Here is a 24,637-nt window from a genome sequence, read left to right as displayed (position 1 = left end):
GATTCTGTCTTAACACATTGATTAGACTGGTTACTACACTATAATGTATAATATTTGATTCTTATAACATCTAATTGTTTAAAATAAACATAACATCATTTTGTTTTCCAGCAAACGATTTTAAGAATGAAACATTCGTTCCTTCATTATTATTTGAAGTGTTTAACTTCGTATAAAATATAATTAACCAAATTCTTTTTAGGAGAAAATAGTTATATAGCAAAACGTGTAAATTATGTAAAATTTAAATGATATTGAGTTGTTTTCTTAATCATAAATGCTTATGCTTTTCACCACTAAAAGATAACAGATACAAAGTACTGCAACGTTTAATCAAGACCGAACTAGATCAGTAACTTTAATTGGGTATAATATAGCCTACGTCACAGGTTGTGTTGTTCCTACTAAATTTAACCCATGAACGGCCTTTTCTGCGAGCCTAACTTCAAGCCACAAATAAACAAACGAAGTGCTCGATCGTTTAGATAGCTGCTCGCCAGATTTTATTGCATTATAAAGAAAAGTTATTGAAACTAAACACAACTAAATAAACAACAACAACTAAAACAAATAACAACAACTACTAATAACAATAACTAAATAAACAACAACTAAATTCCATTCGTTTAGCATTGCGTCATATGTTGTTCCTACTAAATCGAAGTAGTTGTGTTTTTTTCATATTATACCCAATTGTTACGAATCGGACACTCATTATATTAAAAATGACTGTCACTTAAATGTAATCAGTGTCTTTCAATTTGGCTTTAAAAAAATCCCATATGAATTAAAACCTAGATTATAAATATTTTCATAAGATAGAAATTTTAAGAATCATTTACACATCTTTACTTTTTATTATATTAATTAAATCTATGTACTATTGTATTGTATTGCTGCTTAGGTAGAAAAAACAACGCTCTTCTCAACTTTAAAATATCAACGAGGTTGCTTAAATTTCCAAAATAGGATTGATCTTATTCTTTTGTTGCCAAGGCAACTGGAATACATTTCTTACGTTCAAATCTAATATGTTATGTAACATAAACTGTTAGTTATGTTGTTAGCGCCCTCTGGATCACTAAAGTTGCGATCTTACAACAAGATTAAATTTAGGCAGTGAACAAGACTGTAATTAAACGGTTACAGTCAAAAACAGCTTTGGTTTAAAGAACAAACCGTGGAACTTTTAAAATCGCCTGCTTTTTAGAATCTTTTGCACCACGCCATGTCACATGCCCTATCACATATATTTACCACACCAAATTTTAAAATTTTCACAAATCAATATTTAATTATCGCATTCTTTATTCAGTAAATATTAGATGTCATGTAAAAAATACGAGTTATGTTTTTTTATTTTATTTTTTTATACAATTATTTAACTTAGCGGTTTTCTGAATAGTTGTGCACAACTGGCTGTTATTCATATATGGAAAACTCTTAAAAGATACACACAAAGAAAAACTTATTGTAATCTTAAAATTCCACACAATTTTTGACAAATTAATCGAATCAAAACTTTCCTTTAATATTTTGTAATAGACGAATGGAAATAACATGTAATTTCTGGAACAGATACAAGATATCTGTTAAGGAAAATACTAGGTAATATCTAATCTCAACGGTGTGTGTTTTGTGAACACTCAGTGTATACGTTGAGAGTACAGATACGCGGGAATTTTATAAACATTCGCTCTCTCTCCAAGGTTGATTATAAGCCGGTATAAACATTTTGTTAGAATAATTTAGCTTCAATACTATATCGTACGATTAAAGATTTTTACTTTAGAATGTTGTATATATAATAATAGTCTCTCGTCTATTTTGTCGTGTAAACATTTGATAAAAATAACAAATTTGCTTCTTCATTTGCTGATAGATTGAGTGGCAACGATGATGGGATGAATTTGCTTACGTAAAACATGCTTGATATAATTGGAAATTGATACAGATTCTTAGATTCATGAAACAGTCCCAAGATAATAAATGCTTTTCAATTGATAGATATTAGGAATAGATTCATTTTATATTTACTTAAGAGAATGCAACTATAGATAAAAAAAAAATTGTTACATTCTTTTGCTAGCATAGCAATTTTTAATGTTGCATAAAATCGATGCTTATTGATGTAATACCACAAGCTATGAGTAATAAATTATTTGTATACGCTCAAGAACGTTCTTTGCAAATGTTCCAGAAAAAATGTGCATATGTTCCAGAACATTATTTGTAAATGTTCCAGAAAAAATTTGCATGTGCTCCAATATTGAACAGTAAAATATATGCTTAATATCTCATTCTTAGTTTAAAAGAATTTTTGACCATGATATAAATATTCGTTATAACGACGTTTCGCTATAGCAAGTGCAATTATCGTTATAGCAAATGTTAAAACAATAAATAATGTTTCATATTAGAATAGTAATAGTTCCCAGGAGTCAAATCTGAATTTTTATTTAATTTTATCTTCTTTTTTCGTAAGCAAAGTTGATATTTAAAGTTTGTTTCTTTTTAAATTTTTTATTCCAACAAAATTTGTTTTGTTTTTTCAATTGTTGAGCTTTCCGTTATTTTTTCATGGTATTACATTCTATTGCACTGAACTTCATTTATCATTCAAGATTGATCGATGAAGTCATTTTATTTCATAAACGGCGTTGAACAGCCGACCCAATTCTGAGTTTACGATTATCAATGTTCATTTCCGTAGCCTTGTAATTTTGAACCCAATCCAGAAGGCAAAAGAACTCCTGGATCAGGCATTGGGAGAAATTTGCCTACGTGGTGGACCTTATGATGGAACTATCCGCATGGAGAGGAAGACCACGAGAACCTCCCACAGTTAGATTGACGGCAAGGGGATTTTAACCCATGATCCGTCTACCACTGAGGATATCTTACGTCAGCACTGTGGTCGGTGCAAGCCGGATGCGGAATTGGTATCGACCAGACATTGCCGGGATTCGAACCTGGTTCACCTTATTGGAAGGCGAAAGCTCTATCCCCTGAGCCATTACGACTCTTTTGATTTTCTTGGAGGGATTTTTAAAGATCACCCAACTATGTTTTTCTTTTTCTTTTTTACGAACATGATGGTTAAGGTAACTAGAAGGAAAGAATATGTAATGATGCTTGTTTTTCACTTTCCTGCATTAAAGCCAGAAAGAAATTTTCAAGAAAAATTTCCATTTTGCCTCTTTTCTAGCAATATTGCTCACCTAAGCAGAGGAAAAACGTATTACTGTAAAAAAATGTGTTAAAACCTTTTTTAAAAATTAAAAAAAATGTGCGTTAAGCCTGCAGCAAGACGTGTTAATTTTAAAAATAATTTTAAAATTTCAAAAGTTTCTAAAAATCGGAGAAAGTATAAATGACAATAAGACTCAGTTTCACATAAATTATCAGAACTGCTCGAATTTCTTTTCTTCTGAGGTACATGCTTTCAACTGCTAATTCGACAGCTAAAGCAATTGGTGGAATTGTTCAAATTCGCAGAAAAAACCTAAAACTGGCAGAAAAATTATTCTCTTTGAATCATATTTCCCTCTTGTGCTTTATTTGTCATCCAAAATTTACAGTTACATCGGCCTCGCGATTAAAGGATCCATTTTAAAATTAATAACATGGAATACATATTCATTATTGCTCATATAATGAGACAAAATATTGTGTTTCAAAATGAGACAAAACCAATGGCTAATCCTAAGGGTAAATTGGAGTAGAGTGGAGATTTTTGAAGCAACTTACCCTTTCGAAGCTGAGTGATCACCTTTTTCCGAGAGACATAACATGCTGCAGTGTGATTCAGGAAGATACCTACCACCGCCGTTACATGCCGTCATCGTAATTGGTGACCCAGACGAGATCTGAACATGCAATCTTCTGAAGGCATAACTGGATCTGAAAAAAAATCACGACTTATTTATCATTCTTATTAAGTATAATATTTTTTTTTGCCGTATGCCTGTTTAGGCAGTGGGGGTGCCATTGTTCCTGTTTTTCAGGTGCGCCATCTATGGCGAGGAATTTGACTTCTGCAACGCCATTCACATAACCACAACCCGTTTATAGGGCGGGTCACATTCACACACAATATAAGATTAAAATACTAAATAGAAATAGGGATTATGAACTAAATCGCGGTTATGCGTTAATTCGTCGCTCGCAATTCGTCGTGGCAACAAATCAATTCGCACTGTTTATCTAGGGACTATTATTCGTGTGCACAATTCGTCTGGCTGACAATTTCTCGTAGACGACGCAATTTCTTGTAACGACAATTGTGGGGATAGCTCTTTGAAACGCAAATTTGTCGTGGGCAATATTTGTCACGAGCAGAATCGCCGCGGGTACAATTCGATGCAAGCTCAATTAGCCACGAGCTCAATTCGTCGATGGCACCAACTCGTCATGGCGAAAATTCTTCGCTAGAAACAAGTAGAACAGAAATGGTTATTTAGAGTGTCGCGCAAAATTCGTCGTGGGACAATCCAACGCGCACAGTTCGTAGTGGGCACAATTCGTGGCAGGCACAATTCGACGCAAAACACGATTCGAACGTAGCGACATTTCCCGTTGAGCACAATTTTCTGCAATTTCGATGAAATTCCTCGCTTTACGAAGATAAAACTCTCGCATTGTCTAAAAAAACTAACTAAAGGACAAGACAACTAAAGGATAATAAGACATAATAAGAATAAGTTAGCTGAAGGATAATAAGACACCTGAAAGGGGAGGGGCTTATGATCTTCTTTTTGTTACTTGCAAGGAGGAGGAAGAGTGTGAACAGCGCTGCAGGAAGACAATAAAATCTCTTTATTTTCAATTTTTTTTCAAAAAGTTAATTATTGTTATGTCTAGTCAGCAAAATAATTTCTCGAAATAAATGTACAGTGCGCAAAATAAAAAAGGACCGCCTTGAATAACTTTTGATCTAATAAACGTATCTTCATGTTCTAGGGCTCAATCTTAATCGCTCGAGGGCGTGACTTCAAATATGCTAATTAATGTGATATATTACCTTTTTTGAATTATAAATAATTTACAGAATTTTATTAGTAGTAGTTTAGTCTTAAAATTTAAAAAAAAAGAATTTAAAAAAATATTTCATAATTTTATTTAAATTTATTATTATATATGTTACTGTAAATGACAGACATTGGCAGTTGTTGACTTCCCCCGGACAATGTTGACTATCACATATTCGCTTTGGTAAATGTCCGAAATATATACTAGGTCCAGTTAAGTGCCACTGCCCGGTATGCCCTACATCAATGTGTTTTTTGAGGTTTAGTGCCACTGCCCGGTATGCTTTTAACCGGTACTCCGAACACGATATTTCCCCTAATTTATACTCAGCAGATATTAAAATATCGAATAAGTATAATAATATCAATGGATGAATTAATATCAAATCGGATATAACAAATATTTCGGACGTACATCAAAGCGACTATGAGATTGTTGACATTCACCGGTGAAATTCGACATTCTCTTGATTTCGGTCCTTTACGGTAACATACATAACATTACGTGAATACCATGAATATGATTGTTTTATAATAACTCTCCAGAATTAATAAATGCACTTCAATATAGTTGTAGCTAAACTAAAAAGAAAGGAGTTATAAATTTCTTACATTTTATCAAGCAGAAGGGATATTTCAATACTCTTGAATAATGTCTTTTATATATCTTGTTACAAATGACGTCACTTACTTTAAAAACAATAGAAGCTTTGTCTTACTTTTCAGCTCTCTTACTGAATAAAAAAAAGAAGCTTGTTCCACTAATCTATTCAGAACTGAGAAATGATAATTACGGGTGGCTATTCTTTGCTTTTTAATTAGCATTAATATTCAATTTTAAATAAATTAATAATTAGATACATTATAAAGTCGTTTTTATCTTTGAGTGTAAACGATTTTATTAAAGAATAAAAATTGATTATTGCATGGATCATAATATCGTTTTCATCTCAGACTGAGAGCGATTTTACTTGCATTTTTTAATTTGTTTGTAACATATATTTAATTTATAATAGTTAAAAAAACAAATAAATAATTAAAGTAATAAAACATACAGTAATAAAACAAATAAATGATTAAAGTAATAATTAAATGTATTATAAAGTCGTTTTCATTTTCGAGTAAAAACGAATTTATCAAAGAATGAAAATTGGGTATATTATAGCCTACGTCACAGATCATGTTATTCCTACTAAATTTAACTAGTAAACAGCATTTTCTGCGAACCTGATTTCTTGCAACAAGTAAAAGCATCAAACGAAGTGTCTTGTTTATAAGTCGCTACTCGCCAGGTTGGAACTGTATTAGTCTAGTTCCTTTGGAAATAATTTACATTGTTGTTTTACCGAAGTTTATGAATTTAGTAAGCATATTTAAAACTCAGTTTATTAATTAAACTAAAAGGTAAATGTTATTCCTAGTAAGTGGAAGTAGTTGTGCTTTTTTCATATTATACCCAATTAGTGCTTATTTGATGGATTATAAAATCGTTTTCATCTCTGATTAAAAGTTATTTTATTAAAGGACTTTTTCTTTGAATAAAAGTGATTATAGTAAAAGTTCAGCTCATTAAAAAGTTTTAAAATTATTTGTGACCCACATGAATAAAATAAATAAAAGCGTTGTATGATATAAAAAGATTAATTTTTCAAAAAATAATACTGTTAAAAAATAAAGATAATTTCTAAAATTTTATTATTGTTCGTAGCAATAAAAAAATCATTTTGTATTTTAATTTATATTTTATTATTACGATACTATGAGTATGTTATTAATAAGAATGATTTAGAATAATTGTAATATTATGTATATAATATTGTGTCTTCACCACTTTTAAAATAAATATATAATTTTTAAAACGCATTTAAAATGCTTCATTTTATGATTTTTGTTAAATTTAAAATTACAAAACGAATGCAATTTTAATAATTTGATAAAACTTCTGACAATTAAAACTGGTTATTTTTTTTAAAAATGTCTTGTAAAATGTTACTCGTGTTTCAATATCCACACATGTGTTCAAAACGGAATCAAAACTCAAATTTAAACTAATTGAAAGATTGTCTATTTTGCAGGAATTAAACATGAATTTGAATCATTTTTAAAATATTAAAAGTAGATTGCAAATCAGTATATCGAGTAATTTTTTTTTTAAAAATTTAAAAAAGTTTCGATTTTTTAAAAAAAATATATTGTTTTATATTTAATTCAAAATATGCATTTGTAATTAAAAATAAAATATATAGTTTTTCTTCTCTGGTTAGTTGTGATGAAATATTAGTTTTATTATGTTTTTGTACTGTAAGCTGTTTAAAATTATTATAAACACTTAAAATAATATTTTTTCGTTCTATTTGCTTTCTACTGCAAAAGTTTAAAATCTTTTTTTCTTTCTTTTGTACTGTTAGCTGTCTTTTAAAATTATTTCAAAACTTTTTTTTTTGGTATTCAGAATTTTTTTTTAAATTATTGTAAAAGCTTAAAATACTTTTTGTTCTGTTAGGGCCTCAAAATAAAATTATCATAAAGACTTAAAATAATATTTTTTCTTTCTATTTGCTTCCTACTGCAAAAGCTTAAAATCTTTTTTTTCCTTTTGTACTGTTAGCTCCTTATTAAAATTCTTGAAAACTTTAAATTATTTTTTTTGTATTGTTAGCTTCCTATTAAAATTATTAAGACCAATTATAACAAAATCTCTTTTTTTAAAAAAGAGATTTTTTTTTCTTTGCCATGTTCATTGTCGTTTTAAATTACAAAAAATGCATGATTTTCACAATTTTCTCTGCACTATTTATCAGAAACTAGTTATTTTATCTACTAGTTTACTAGTAATTATGATTATGTAAAGTTTTTGAATTTTATTGATTTTATCTTTATAAATTAAGAATTTTAAACGATAGAAAAAAAATAATTTTCATTCCTGCACAAATCCTAATTATGATATTTTTTGGAAAGTGATTAAAAATATTTTTTGAGTGCTTAAAAAGTACTTAAAGGTGCTTATTTTTTGTTGAAAAATCTAGCCACGAACCGTGATATATTATATCATATTATATATTAAAATTATATATATATATATATATATATATATATATATATATATACTGAGTAGGTAAAAGTATAAGTGTAGGTGCATAACCTCCGTGCATATTGTTTAATTTATGCATGGATATGGTACCTTGGTGTGTGTAATGGTCAGCTAAAGTTGTGAGTCCAGGTTGCTAAGGGTGTGGTGCCTGGTCAACTAGGCAACACAAGCATACACAGGAAATGGCCGAGAGCATTTGAAATGTCGAGATTCAAAATGGGAGGAGGAAAAAGGGCACCCTATTAATTGCCCTTTTCTTGTTCTTTTTTTAGTTATTTTTATAATTTTCTTTACCCGAAATATGATAGGATAGACGTTAATATTTATAGCGCGCTCTCCCGTTTTTTCTTTTTTTCTTCCTGCTGTAATTGTAAGGGTGGAGTGTAATACGGATTTTGATCACTGATTTTGTGTGGAAAACTGTTCGTTCTCGCATTTCGAGGAAACTGTATTCTTTTTGTTTAAATTGAGGGATTTGTGGTTTGAACACTAGCTCAATGCATTTCCAAAAATTTTACTGGAGAAACAAACAAACACAATAAATAAACACCTTTTTTTCTTCCATTTTGGCATTTAATTTTTGTAAAATTTTATTTAGTAAAGCGAAAATCTGTGGTTAAGTATTGTTTCTGGCAATTGCATTTGGGCAATTACATTTAATTTTTAAAAAATGAATTGTATGATTTATAATTGTTCTGGCAATTGCATTTGGGTAAATTTTATTTCGAAAAAATAAATTGCATGATTTATAATTGTTCTGGCACCTTTAAATGCATTTGGGTAAATTTTATTTCGAAAAAATGAAATGTATGATTTATAGTTGTTCTGGCAATTGCATTTGGGTAAATTTTATTTCGAAAAAACGAAACGTATGATTTATAATTGTTCTGGCAATTGCATTTGGGTAAATTTTATTTCGAAAAAATGAAATGTTTGATTTATAATTGTTCTGGCAATTGCATTTGGGTAAATTTTATTTCGAAAAAACGAAACGTGTGATTTATAATTAATTGTTCTGGCAATTGCATTTGGGTAAATTTTATTTCGAAAAACTGATTTGTATGATTAATAATTGATTGTTCTGTCAATTGCATTTGGGTAAATTTTATTTCGAAAAAACGAGAGAAAAAAACAAAATCTAAGGTTAATAATTGTTCTGATAATTGCATTTGAGGTATATTTTACTTATAAAAATATATGATTTACGATTGTTTTGACAATTGCATGTGGGTAAATTTTATTTAGAAAAAGTGAAATCCATAATTCATAATTGTTCCGGTAATTGCATTTAGGTTAAATTTACATAGATGAACCGAAATCAATGGTTCAGGATTGTATTAATCCTATAGTTTATAATTTTTCAAAATGGTTTTATTTTAGTCAGCAGTTTTTTGCATAATTCTAAAGAATATAATTTTATATGGCAAAATACAGAATTTGAGCAAAATCGGTCAAATAGTTTCGGTCAAATAGAGAAATCAAGTTTCAAAAAAGTCAGATACTTAAAATTCGATTTCTTAAGAACTATTCGACGATTTTTCTCAAATTTTGTTATTTGCTATATAAAATTACATTCTTTAAAATGATGCAAAAAGTTTTATACCTCACAATTCAAAAATTTTTCGACCATTCTTAAATAAAATAATAAATTATTTACTAAAAGTAATTTTTTGCATGGAATTATCTTTGGATAAACGAATTTTATAATTATGAGCAAAAAGTTTTCAACAATTCATTTAATAAAGTTCTCGAGATAGAGCGGAATACGCAAAAAGTAAAATTAACATTAAGGGATCTAAACTTTAGAACGCTCTCCTGACCAAAATATGGGGACCATCTTTCCCGGATTGTGGTTACTAGTTTATTATATGTTTTTGGGATCAGAAATCCGATTCTGCTGATAAAAAGGTATGTTTATTCAGAGATAGTTACGTTTTTATGTCTGATTTCGTAACGTGAAGTCACCCCTACAAACCATTAAGAATGAGTCCTTAAACTTGAAGATAAGATCATTAAATCAAAAGTTATTCAAGATGGTCCATTTTTTTTTCTTGACTCACTGTACAAAAAATGTTCTTTACAAAAATCTGCTGCTTTAGGAGTAAATCTAATTTCAGATTAAAAATCTTCACACTCGAATCAGGCAAAGATCAAGTATTTGTCCAAATACAACAATAAATTTGTTCCCTAGTGTTATTTAATTCCAAAAGTAATGAGTATTAAATCCTGTGAACACTCTATCAAAATCACTGTTTTAATTTGATTCAACTGATCCAAAAGACTGGATCTTAAAGTGGACTCGATGCTAAAATGATTCGAATCCATAAATCTAGACAAGATACATTAGATACGAACTTAGCCATAATCTTAACAACAAAAATATTATTAATTCGTTCAGGTAGACATTGTTTCGACTCTAAAAAGCAAACTATACTTAAGAAACAGGATGGCAATAATGAGTAATAAGTTGAATTATCTGAGATAAAAAAGAAAGAAGGGCCACTTGGCGCATAAAGGCAACTAAGAATGATTGATTGTTTTAAGAATCTAAGGAAGTGTGTGACGTGACGTGTCTCTTTGGTGGATAAATCTTGGTTAAGATTCCGTCAAGGATTCTATCGCCTCTCAGAACAACCAATCAAGCTGTTTTTCTTTTTCTTCCTTAGTCGCAGAACATTTATGTTTATCTTATCAATAGAATTCCAGACAATTCGAAACTTTAAAAACAGTTCTTGTAACATTTTATTTAACTAATGAGATTGTGCCAAAGTCATACAGTTTTAAAGTAATTCTACATACACATATTTTTTTTTTAATTTTATAACCGTCGTTGAATAGCCGACCCAATTTTTGGGTTTACGACTACTAATGGTCAACTCCGTAGCCTTGTAATTTTGAACCCAATCCGGAAGACAAGGGAACTCCTGGCTCGAGTATTAGGAGAAATTTGCCTTCGTGGAGGACTTTTTGATGGAGCTATCCCGCATTTGCGTTACATAGAGAGGAAAACCACGAGAACCCTCCACGTTTAGTCTGACGGTAAGGGGTCTCTAACCCATGATCCGTCTACCACTGAGGATATTTCCCGTCAGCACTGTGGTCGGTGCAAGCCGGATGCGGAATTCGTATCGACTGGGATTCGAACCCGGTTCGCCTCACTGGAAGGCGAACGCTCTGTCCCCTGAGCCATCGCGGCTCTATACACATAATTAGAATTATCGGATATATGTATATTTTATAATTTTCAATCCCATATAATAACAGATGCTAGGGCTGGAATAGCCCGGTTGGCAGAGTGCTGGACTCACGTTCGTGACAACGGGAGTTCGAACCCAGCCTGCCGAAGACTCCATGTGTAGTAAAATGGTGACTGATGCACGTTAAGTTTGTTGGGTCACAATGTCCTCCATTTTCCCATTACAAATTATACTTCTGGGGGTACTGAATAACAGATCGATCGTTCTCTGTTTCGGGTCAAAATTACGATCTGCGGATGAATGGATGTATGAATGGGTCCGCCCTATAAATGGGTGCGACGTATGGGTGTGGCAGAAGCCGAATTCTCATCTGTTCCCTTCTGTTACCAATGTTCATAAGTGTTTAAATAAAGAAATATGTTACCTGAAACAGTTAACAATTTACATTCTAATTAAATGTACACTGTAAATCACTAAAATTGCTTTTTGCTAAATCATATAGAGAAATAAAGCTTAATAAATATAGTAGGTAACAGAGTGGTAACGCAGGGGACAGAAGAGCTAAATTTTTTTGTTCTTCCATCGCAAATTACTGTCAAACAAATATTGATGCCTACCAATTTTCTTTTAATAAACTTATACTAAATTAAAATACTAAATAAATATACTATATTAGAAGACAATAAATAAAGTCGGTACCAGAGTTGCAAAATTACAAATCAATTTACTTGGACAGTTTCCATGGAAGAACAGAAATGTTTATATATAAAAACGTAATTTGATTAAACCAGAAAAAAATCAAATGTACATTAAAGCAATAAATTTAAAACAAATACGCTAGTAACAGAAAAAAAAATCCTTATCTTGTCAAAGCTTTATTTTTTTAGAATACAGAAAATATAATGACAATTTTTAAATGGCTACCTTTAAAAAAATTACAACTGAGTCATGGGACCCATTTTTGCTTACTCGACAGAAATAATTTAATTATGGTAACAGAGAAGAAAAAAATCCTGGGACAATGTTAAAATGTTTAATATTTACTCAAAAGTAATTTTAAAACTGTATATTAGAAAAACTGTGCTGTATATTCACAATGAGAAAAATAAAAATTATTTTCAATTAACAGTTTGTTTAATTGTAGTAAAATAAGAGACAAAAAAGACCGGATCATGGCAATTTAGCTGCATGAAGCTATTACACTGGCAACGTTTTTAAAATGCTAATTTCAGTGTATTTACATTTACCAAATCATATAATAAATTATTTTGAATGCTTAAAAATGTCATTTGGAATTTTATTTCAGTAATTATTTTAAGTCATGGGATATCAAAAGTGCAAGTTTTTTTTGAAAATAACCCACGTATGAAAGGCCCTACCTTGGTTTCTGAATTTCTAGTTTATTATAATATTTTTCAACTTGTGAATCATCGTTAAAATTTCAGGGTTTTAGTATTAGTTGTAACGCAATTAAAAATTCTTGGTGGTTCCGTCAAAAAATTTTGATGGTTTATGTTGGTTTCAGTGCGATTAATGATGGTCCACCATCATTTAATGGTCAACATCATCCAACATTTACCATTACGTGTTTATAGTTTTTCATATGCCAGCAAACTTCCATCGTTCCCTGATGGAAAATGATACTTTAATTCTATGATGGTTAACCATCAAGAGAAGTTAACCATCAAGAGTGAGTAAACCATCAGAACAAGTTGCTATTTTTATGTTACACCATCATAAATCAGTCCGAATTCCTATATTGAGGTGATGGTTACCTATGTTGTTTACCATCAAAAAATATAATGGTGCATGATGGAATTATTGATGGTTACCATCAAGAATATGTTGGTCCATCAATGGAAAACCATCAAAAATTTTGAGGGTATATTTATATCACTATACATTTTTGTTCGTTCGAACTTTCGATAAAATTCTGCCATTTTTACTTTTCCACTTTAAGTTCGAATTAGTAAGAACCACTGCAATAGAATAATTTATGTTGCTGTTTAAAAAAGATGTCTGAGATACTGAAATTTAAATAAAATCCTTGCTGAATTTAATCTAAAATTCAATGGATTCGACTCTGACTACAGCACTGATTTTACTGAGAGCACAACTCCTATTTATGGTCAATTGAAATTTCCGAAAAATCCCATGACTGTTTTTTTTTATGTACAGTTAAAGTATTATTACATTTCGTAATATCGTATAACAGTCGTAGGTAAACAAATTCTAAAAAGAAATATGTTTATACAAAATAGTGAAAAACCATTAAAAGTTATTACCATTAGCTAAAAACTATTAACTAACTACTATAAACTTACTATTGACTAAAAGTTATTACTATTAACTACTGATTAATATCTCACACATTTATAAACGTCTTATGATAAAAAAGTTTTCGTTGAATATTCATGAATTAGAGAACTTTTACAAACGATACATTAAATTCATTCACGTATTTTTTAATTAGCAATTTCGTTAAGTAAATTTGAGTTTGGAATTTATAAATTACAAGATAATTTATCCATTTATTAAACGCAATTTTTCAATAGTTCGAACAATTTTCCGTATTCTTTTTAAATAGTTTCAATAGCATTTAAATGGGAATATTTAAGTGTTAGTGTGATAAGTAAATATTTCAATACTAATTATTATATTTATGAGAGTTTACATTAGAATTTTGTTCACATGATTATAAATTCATATTTATCATATCAATTCATATCAATATTTAAATAATTTTTATAACATAAAAATCGTTTTATTTTCGTTTAAGATTTGGGACCCAACTTTAAATGACCGGATTTGGAGTCATGCAAGGGTGACATGGAGTCTTGACTCCCCGCTACTGCAAAATTTTCCCACTGTATAATCCTGCTAGAATCTGTGAAACAGACTCAATCAGCAGGTTTTGGGCGTAATATGTAATCACCTTACTGAAACTGGAACGTTCTCAAGATAGAAGGAATATTTAACCATTAAGTGACCTTACGAGGATAAGCCAGATTATTGAATAATACAATTTCGTTAAATTACTAGCAACTTCCTCACTGAAAGTATGCGAAAGAAACGCATCAAAATACGTAGATTAAGTTTAATTAATAACCTAGAATACATTTTAAAATGTGAGAGGAGTAAGGCTTATATAATTCACCACTTTTTTTCAGATATGTCATGCTAAACCTTTTAAAAAGCTAGCAAAATCTGTCTAATATTTGCAAATTTAGTTTGTAGTTATTTACCGTTTGGCCAGACGGGCATGCCATGTAAAATTAGCGTGGCATTTAACGTCTTAAGGCACGAAGGAAATTAATTAAATGCACTTAAGCAGAGGAAAAGAAAATAGCTCAATCCAGGATTTTAGAAAAACCTAAGCCATTAAAATTTTTTATTCTTAGAACTAAGAGTAGACTGTATCGATGAAGGAGGCCTTCAGGGCAAATTTTCTTTCAACTACGTTGATAATTAAAATATAGAAAAAGAATGAGTTCAAATTTACCAAAAATAAGTTAAGTAGTTTCAAAACATCTGATTGCAAACATAGTATGACAGAATTATTGAAGAATAATTATATAAGAATTATCCAAGAGCTCCCTTGTCTTCTGGATTGGGTTCAAAATTACAAGGCTACGGAGTTGAACATTAGTAGTCGTAAAATCAAAAAATTGGATCGGCTGATCAACGGCGGTTATAAAATAAAATAATAGTAAAGATACAATTTTATTTTTGCATCGCAAATTTAATTAAGTGATCTTATACTGTTCAGAGGGAAGCATTTCATTTTGAATTCCCCCCTCCCACTATTTTACCTAATTTCCTCTACTTCTTTTCGCGATCACAGCTCGTTATGTACTAATACACTCCCATAAAGACAGACTCCTTTGGATAGTTTTTGAATTGCCGACAAGACTTCTGTTTTGTTGCCATGGCTACCCTTGAAGGGCGTAGTCCCCAAAATTCAGTTCCGTTACCAACGCAAAATACGTTCCGGTTGGAAAATGCTGCTGTTAATACTGATATATAAGAAAAATAATAACCAAGTTGAAAATAGCGAAGAAGAAAAAAATATATATATATTACGGGGAGGAATACCTTGGGTGCGGATTGACCAAGTAGACCCCGTGATTTTTGTTTATCATTAATGCAGAGGGGGGTAAATTCTTAGATATCGCGTTTCTTCAGACCTGCTGTTGTCCCATACATTGGGACAGTCACGAAATTAAAACCCTAATGGTTGTCCCATTCCAACGACGTGATCAGATTTAAGAATTAAGAGCAACGCTCGATTGTTGGCTCAGTTTGTGCTTGACTGTGCTGGTTCTTCAAACAATCGATGATGGTGCTACCGACGACATACTGATCATTTTTTATCGCTTAATCTTTATTGTTATTCATTATGCATCGTATGCCAAAATAAAGGGATTTCTTTTTTATTATTTGTTGTAGGAAAGGTTATAAATGGCTATCAGGTTTTTAGATTTATTGGATTTACATGTTAAGAGTTTGTGGAACTAGACCTTGCTTTTTGCCAATTATGGGTAATTTAAAGAAATAGCTTCCTGAAATATGAAAAAAGAGCTGCTGGTTATTAATAATTGCAGTAGTGACATTTAAAATTTAGCCGAGAAAAATTTATTGGTCAAAGGTATTTGATTGGAAAGCAGAAGTAAGTTGAATAATGATGGGATTATATGGTAATAACTTTAGTAACTTTGATAAATTCACGGTTTTTAAAAAATCACATCCTGAATTTTTGGATATTGCCTTTCATTAACCCTTTCGCGCCAACTGTCACAAGTACGTGCCAGCATGAAACATTATCAATCAGGAAAAAAGGTAAAACTGGTAACCAAATTAACTTTTAAGCTGTTAATTTTTGGGCCAGGTTGTAATACAGGGTGCGCAGCGTTTTTAAGAAGTGCTTATTTTCGATTTTCGTTTTTTAAAAGCCCTTATAGGTGCTTTTTTCATTGGATGTTTTTAAAAAGCGCTTAATTTTCCCTTTTCCAAGTTGAGATTTTTCCTTTACCATGTTTATTTTCGCTACGAATTATGCAGAAAGACACTGTTCACATTGTTCTATTCAGCGTTCTCACAATTAATTCAACCCCAATCTATTTCGGCGCATCGTCAGACCGTAGCTTATGAAAACGCCATTCGATTTACAAGATTCAGAAATTTTGACAATTGTCAAAAACAATGCCAAAAGAATTTATTTTTTTTGACATGGCTGTTAAAACCAAATAATTCCATCAATTGTCAAAAACTTTTGCAACCCTGCCTAATTATGATATTCTCTTTAAGTGCTTAAAATATTATTAGAGTGCTTGAAAAATGCTTAAAAGGTGCTTATTTTTTGTTGAATAATTTGGCTACGCACCCTGTAATAGTTTGATTAATTTAATTCTCTACTACTTGGTTTAAAATTTAAGAAAAATTATATTGCTAAACTTTGATCTAACGTTACATTTCAAGATGTCTTATCGTTTATGCAACATTATACAGTAATAAATTCATTATCCTTCAGCATTTACCATTTAATAACCATTTGAAGCTTTTTTGGGACGAATTCAACAAGAGACTTGAGAGTGGTGAAAGTTGCTTCGTCCTTCTTTATATTAATAAAATGCTGACAAGAATCCCCGAAAATGCAAAACTTTAAAAGTCTCATTTTGTTATGTTCCGTACTGTATTATTCGTACTGTATAATCTTTCATTAAGTTTTATCAACTCTCGCCCATGTAGCCTGATACGTGAATAAAACGTATATTTTTGGTAAATTGTTAAAGTCAATACGCTTTATACGTTAATTTTACGTAATATTGATGGAATGATATTGCCATTGAGTTATTTGGTAGAAAAGCTTTGGTATTATTTTACGAAAGATTGATGAAAGAATATTTACCATTAAGATTTAGTAAAAATGATGCGTATTGTAAGTATTATTGACAAAGCAAATTTACCATTTAAATTTCAGCTTACACAAATTTCCCGTTTCTTTTTTTTGTTTGTTTTTTTAATAACCACTTTTTTCCATAATTTGACGTTTCTTCTTATATAAACTTTGACGTATTGTTGACGTAAATTTTATGTAAAAATTAACTTACTCAGTTCTACATAAATTTTACGAATGGTTATTAAAATTTACGCTCACCATGCTGTGTATACACGACACTTTAGTCGACAGCCAGGATCGAACTCACGACCTCCAGTTCTTTACTGGTGGTGTGAGTGACACTTTATCCTCCGGAGTGTCTGAGCCATTTGTGCAATAAAAAGTTGCTATCGTAAGGAATAAAATCCAGACAGCTGACAATTCTGGGTTATTAAAATCGAGTGTTACACAAAAGAAAAACGTGTTTTATTGTTGACCATGTCCTTGCCCGTGTAAGTCACGTTTTTGGTGATGCCAGTTCCACAGATAAATATGAAAAGAATATCCGTTCTAATGCTAGAGCATATAAAAAAGGATCACGTCTTTTTTTTTTTTTTTTAAACGCGGCAATATGGCAACAAGTTCGTTCAAACGATTTCAATATCACACTGCTATAAAAAGCTTAACTCCTAGTTTGATAGTTTAGTTTATCGTTTTCTTTAATCACTTTTAATTCAATATATTAAGTTAGCGGTAATCGTTTGGTTTTTTTTGTTTTATTTCAGTTGCAGAAAGTGTTCAGACGTTAATTCTTTAAGAATGTCGTCTGTTTATGAAAGTAAAAGTAAATTTTGTTAAATAAATTATGATTTACATGAAATATCTTAATTAATGACTTTAACTATATATGACGTATAATAAATATGCTAAAATGTGAATAGGTAGGACGTTTCTTTCCTTTTCAAGACCGGCAATCGAAGTTTGTTTACACCAAATTTTCAAATTAAAAACATCCTTCATCTATATTTGGCCATTGCTACGCCTTATCTCCTTTTACGGAGTGAATATTCCATTCATTCAAAATACAAATTCATTCATAACAAGTGGGCAGGCCATTGACATGCTGACGTAACCAATGTAAAAAAAAAACAAATAAATAAATAAAAATGAGTCACAGAAGTTTTTCCAAGACAAGGGGGTGGTTGAGAACGCAAAGAAGAAAAAAAATACTAGATGATTTTTATTGAAAACCTTGTCCTCTTTTTAATGAGACAGAAACCTGGAAATTCAGGTAGGTGGTTTGTGGAAAGCGAGAAAATATTTTCACCTGTCGATTAGCCAAAGAAAGAGAAAACGCCTACGTTCTTTGTTAACATCCTTCGAGTAGCTAATTTCTTCCTCTTCTAGAAAAAATTTAGTTTCCCTTTCTTCCTTTTAAAGACAAAGCGATCAGAATTTTATTCTTTTTCTAGCTTTTCATGTGTAAGCGCTACTTATGTGAAAGTCTAACGATTACTAAATCTGCTAGACATCGAAATTTAATATCACGATATATATCGTCTAAAATATTGATTCTTCGGCGGCATATCACGATATACATATATATTTTTAAAAATTTAAATATATACTTTGCATTATTTTTTACAATAGTCGATTTTTTTTGCAATCGAAATGGAATTTTTTTAACATTAAAGGTTATAGAGTATTCGATAATTATCAGTATCACCTTATTGGCGATATTATCGTAGTCGATAATGTTTACAACATTATTCTATTTAATAGCTAACCTTAACAATAATACTCGTGACATTATAAAATTCAATATTTTATCTATAATAATCTTGATATTGTATCGCGATATCGTTATCAATGATGTTTCGTGCAATCGATATTTATCATAGAGTATGGGGATTACGATGTATTGAGAGGATAACGTTTAAAATATCGTTATTACCATGTTAAAGTGATATCGTTGTTTCACGATGTATTGATGTAAGCAGCATCGTTTATAACAGTATTAGCAGAGGAGTCCCCCCACTGTGTTCTTACTACCACAACACATACGTTCCAAAAGAACTACAACTACTGTCTAAGTATAATCCCATAGAGACCTTTTGTAGACTATAATGTTGAATTAATGGCCACGGCACTGGTTTGTTGTTGCGACAAAATTAACAAGGTTCAAAATAAAGCACTGAGACTTATCGTCTTACTATACCCCTTAGATTAAAATTTTTTCTCGTGTATTTTTTATTTATTTAAATATCAAAGTATTTATATATCTTTTCATTTAAGAAAGCATATTTAAAATTAAAATAAATAATAATAAATTAAATTTAACTTTATTTTATTAAATTGGAACTAAAAAATAATCATAACATTTTGAAAAGTCATTGTTTTTCTTAATTTTTTAAAATTTATTTTTCAAAAAAATCCATTTTAAGGGGGCTCCTAATCACTGGGGGCCTCGGGCCATGGCCTAGTCTTTCCTGATGGGTAATCCCTGCCTATCACTGCATTAGAAATTCAGACTAGCCTCGAGCCACTGGAGTTTGTCGAGACAATTGTTAAAACAGTTCGAAAAGTAAAGGGGACTTACTTATTTGCAACACTGACAGAGACCTGCTCCGGCTGAAAAAAAAGACTAAAGATACACAGAAAAGCAGAGGACTTTATGTCCAAATATATATAATAATAAATCTCCTTACAGGCATGTTTGCCATCAACGGAGATTCCCACTGACTTTTAGTATCCCAATTATAAATCTCTCTATTAATACTCAGCAAAGAAAACATGATGCTATCCCTTCTATTCTTCGCGGCCTTGCACCCTTGAAGCCATTGTGAATAGATACCCAAATGATTTTTGGCTCTTTATCTATACCTGATGTCTCCAACCGGGAGGATTATTTACTTGTAGCAAACTTCTAAGGTGAAGGCTCATGCCCTGTTTGTATAATTGGCACAAACTTTGAAGCTGTGATAGATGCAATCAAGCCATCCACCTGTAATACATCTCTAAATCACGCTATTTTCCTTGTTGACTTACAATCAGCCATCCTCTTCTCTTTTCAAAGTAGCGAGTCGTAACGTGTAGAGGAAACAAAACAAAAATATCGATCAACTCATCAAATATAATTGAGCGGTTTTCTTCCATTGGATTCCCAATTTCCCAGCCATTGCGATTTGTCTGTAAATTAGAGGCTGGCCACGAAAGGATGCTCGCTTCCACAGTATCCTTTCCCCCTTTATAATCAAATTAATTCTACCATTGTCAGGGCGACTAACAAATTTGCTAAAAGTAACCAAACTGCTACAGGAAAAATGTTGTCTAGCTTTTCCTTTGTCTCTTCCTCTTGATCCCTTTCCCATGGTGGTTCCTTCCTTCCTTTCCTGGGGATAGACTTTCATTGCAAATTCCAGAATGGTTTGGACATGACTATCTTTAGAATCATCTTCGCCGTACATCACTCCTTTGACTGCCTTTTGTGTTTCACAGGGTAGGCTATGAAATTTAACACTGGAGCGTTTGGCAATCCCTGAACAACATTGCTATTCTTTGATCATTGACAATTCACATGAAGGCAACTCTTCTAGAAGGGAAATGGTCAATGTGGCTAGCTTCTGGACAAATGAGGGAAAGAGTATCCTAGTAGGAACCCATCCTTAATCTTTAGCCTCTTAGTCAAATTCTGCTCACTTAATCCGAATCATTCCTAAAAATTATTTTAAGTCTTCTTTACATACTTGGTGAACTAATTTAGCATAAAACAATTGATGCAATCATTTTCATTATTACCCCATTCCGACAACCACTGGAGGGGTAAAACCAGGTATACATGTTGGGTACGACCCGATCCAGAGCCGGTACAGGGTATCGGGTACACATCTATGGAAAATTTAGAAATATTAGAGATACAGTGAAATGTAGCAGATATTTATATTTTATGTGACAATATAAGAAAATGATGCATGTAATTTTACAGGTGATGTAGCCATTTTACACTCAGGAAGGGGGGAGAAAAAGAGGACAACTGTCCCTAGGCCTGGAACTGTTGAGAGCCAGAAGAATGCCCGACAAATTAATGTTTTTCCAAAAGAAAATGACAGAGAACTTCTACAATTTTGTATAAAATGATCTTCAAACATTTTACAAAATATGAAAATAAGGTTTTTGTATTTTTTAGGATGGGGCCCGCAGTAAATTTTGTCCTATAGCCTGTAAAATTTTTGCTCATTTTTGGACGTAATTAATTTCTTTCTCTGCAGCACAGCAGTTTATGGGGCCAGCATAGATACACATAAAGAAAGGGGAGGGAGGTCTGAATCGGGTAGTACCCGGTTTTGTCACACGAGCAGAGGTTATCGAAGCGAAACAGAACAGTAATACTTATCGGGTTAAATCTTTATTGTTTGTTAGGGTATAAATCTTTAGTGAACGCATAAGAAACTGAACTAAAAATAACTCCAATGAACCACTAAATGAGGATGGTTTAAAAACAAGAGCACATTAGAGAGTTGACTTAAAACGAACTTATCTACACAGACGCGGTGAATTGACTGACAGCAACACGCCAGTTTGTTAAGTCCTTCTTGACGAATAAGGTGTAGTTCTGAGTTTGCTCGCTAGAAAACAGAACTACTTTCGCAATAATAAGTTTACCCTACCCTTACTTATATATACTATTTACCAATATTCAAGTGCTAGTATGAATTTAAGCAACATGCTGCCCTACAATATTCAAATCAATTACCAAGTTTTAAGTTAAGGGGATTTTCTTGTTCAGCGGTTCGATTTAAGCCACATTTTTACCATTTTTTCACTGAAGGGAAAGTATAAGTTACGTAATGATTTCCCCGTTTTATTTCGCCAATTTTATTTCATTATTTAAAATCATAATTGTAAATTTTTCTAATTGAAAATAATCATAAATTAACGCATAAAAATGATGGCGAAGTTGGCAGCTTCTTCTAAGGCCATTGCACATCCATACGTCTACTGCAAAATGGTTGATCATCATCAGCAGCAGTTATTCAGTGGCGTAGCGAGGGGTGGGCAAGGGGGGGCATCATGCCCCGGGCGCTACTCACAAAGGGGCGCCAAATGGTCTGCAAAACAAAAAATTGCTGGATAATTTTTTTATTATAATTGATTTCTGGAAAATATATTTTAAATTAGTGCCAGTGAAATATAATAAAAGTTAATTCATAAATATTATTCATAATATTTAATATCTAATTCATATTAAATATTATATTAAATTCATATTCATATTAAATTCAAATTCATATTAAATATATTTCAATATTTAATTCACGTCCTTGTCATCGCGCTCTGCTTAGAATAAAAATGAAATGTTATTAAATATTAAATATTATATATAAGTTTAATGTCAGCATAAATTATATTGTACATTTCACTATGTTACTACCTTTCAAGTTCAAGGCATTCTTGGTAAGTAATAAATCAAATAAGATTACTTACTACATCTACTCGACGCTTCTATTATTAAGTGAATAGAGTATGAAAAAATTTGTTAACAGAAAAATTTGCTGTTCTCATATTTGTCACCACAGATTCAAAATCAATTCATTCATCTTCTGGCATCTACAGTTCGAAATCAACTAATAAACGATATCAAAAGAAATAAATATTATGGACTTTTGTTTGATTCAACTCCTGATATCTCTCATCGAGAACAAATGTCCCAAGTCGCTAGGTATGTAGATGCTGATTTTATCAATAAAAAAGTTTCCATCAAAGAATCTTTTTTGAGTTTCATTGAAATACATGCTAAAGATGCAGCCTCGATCGAAAATACGATTTTAGAGAAATTAAATTACGATGAAATTTCATTAACAAACTGCTGATCACAATGTTACGATAATGCTGCCGTGATGGCAGGTCACACATCTGAAACGCGATGGAGCGCTAGAATACAAGCAGTTATCGTTATCATCTATGGGCTAGAGAATACAAAAGAACTAATAGAAAAGTTAGCAGAGCACACTACCAGTACAAGTGCCAACAGAAGTGAAGCTATAATTCTGTTGCAAAATATACTAACCTTTAGTTTTATAACTTTACTTCATTTCTGGTGTGAAATCTTAAGAAAGATTGATCGTGTGCAGCTCAGATTACAAGATCCTAGAATGAATTTTAGAGAAGTGTTCCATGATCTTGAATCATTAGCGACTGAACTAGCCGAAATTTGAGACAAGCTCTGTAAAGAGGTAATAGAAAAAGCAGAGTCTCTTTGTGAAAAATGGGATATGGATACAACAATACGTGCCTGGAGAATTGGCTATGGTGGTCTTTCCGCAGAAAGTGAAATTTCTCGCGTTATGAAAAGCACTCTTGATCGTCTCCAAGAAATGTGTACACGATTAAGTGACCTTAATTTCAAATTTGGATTTCTACTAGACGTTGAAAATTTATTAAACAAGGATAATGTTGATAACGACCTTGAAAAAAAATTTTAAAAATCTGGGTGAATTTTATAATACAGATTTCAATGTAATAGAACTTTTTATCAAAATATGTGACAGCAAAATGTTACTCCGCAGTAGAAAAGAAATTAAACCTAAAACTCCATTAGAATTTCTTACTTTTATAATCAATCTCGAATGAAGAACATGTTTTTCCAAATCTTAGAGCGACATTTCAAATACTCCTGACTATCTCAGTATCAATTGCCAGCTGCGAACGTTCATTCAGCAAATTAAAATTAATTTTGACAGATCGCCTAAGTGACCTATCATTTTTAAGAGTGGAAAGAGAAAAATTTTAAATGATCAATTTTGATGATATTATTGATACATTTGCTTCATCAAAAGCACGGAAAATTTAGACATAGTAATAGTTATATTAATGTATTATAATCATATGATTATAAAATATATGTATCTCCTTAGAGATAATAAATATTTACTTTTTTATTGTTTAAAAACTGCGTGTTTTTAAAATATTTCTTTATAAATATGCAAAATAAATAATAGGTATCTTTTGAACTAATTCTAGATGATCATATACATTTCAAAATCTAGTCTTGTTCTCTCAACTACATTTTTTGTCTCAAATTTAAAGCCTAGCTTGAGTCTATGACTTTATTTATTTTACTTTATTTATTTATTAATTTGCTATAATCCAAGTCGCCTATATATAAACCATATATATTTTATATATAATATTATATGGTTTTCGAATGGGGGGGGGGCGCTAAAAGGGTATTGTGCCCCGGGCGCGAGTTAAGCTCGCTACGCCACTGCAGTTATTACTTTTAGATTGCTGGATTTGGTATTTGGTTTCCTTCAATGGCCATATTAGGACCGCCTTCAATGTACATAATAGGTTCATAAATAAAAAGGATAACTAATAAATCCTTCAGCCATCGTTTGTAAATAGTTAGGTTAAATAAAAAGGGCCTCCTGATGTGAAGTGA

The 24,637-nt window shown here is 31.2% G+C and overlaps 1 long non-coding RNA gene across 1 annotated transcript in view; it reads right to left on the bottom strand.

Annotated features, from left to right (window-relative positions):
• LOC147815965 (uncharacterized) overlaps positions 1 to 24,637 on the bottom strand; it is a 168,097-nt gene that overhangs the window by 55,093 nt on the left and 88,367 nt on the right. The window contains exon 2 of the long non-coding RNA XR_015431485.1: positions 3,751 to 3,903. This is a non-coding gene — a long non-coding RNA (uncharacterized LOC147815965). The remainder of the gene's footprint in view (positions 1 to 3,750; positions 3,904 to 24,637) is intronic.

Source organism: Parasteatoda tepidariorum, chromosome 2 (assembly GCF_982258835.1).
Source record: "Parasteatoda tepidariorum strain Cologne lab strain chromosome 2, Ptep-v5.0, whole genome shotgun sequence".
Lineage (NCBI taxonomy): Eukaryota > Metazoa > Arthropoda > Arachnida > Araneae > Theridiidae > Parasteatoda > Parasteatoda tepidariorum.
Note: the sequence above shows the minus strand (reverse complement) of the source record. Positions and strands in the feature narration are given on the sequence as shown.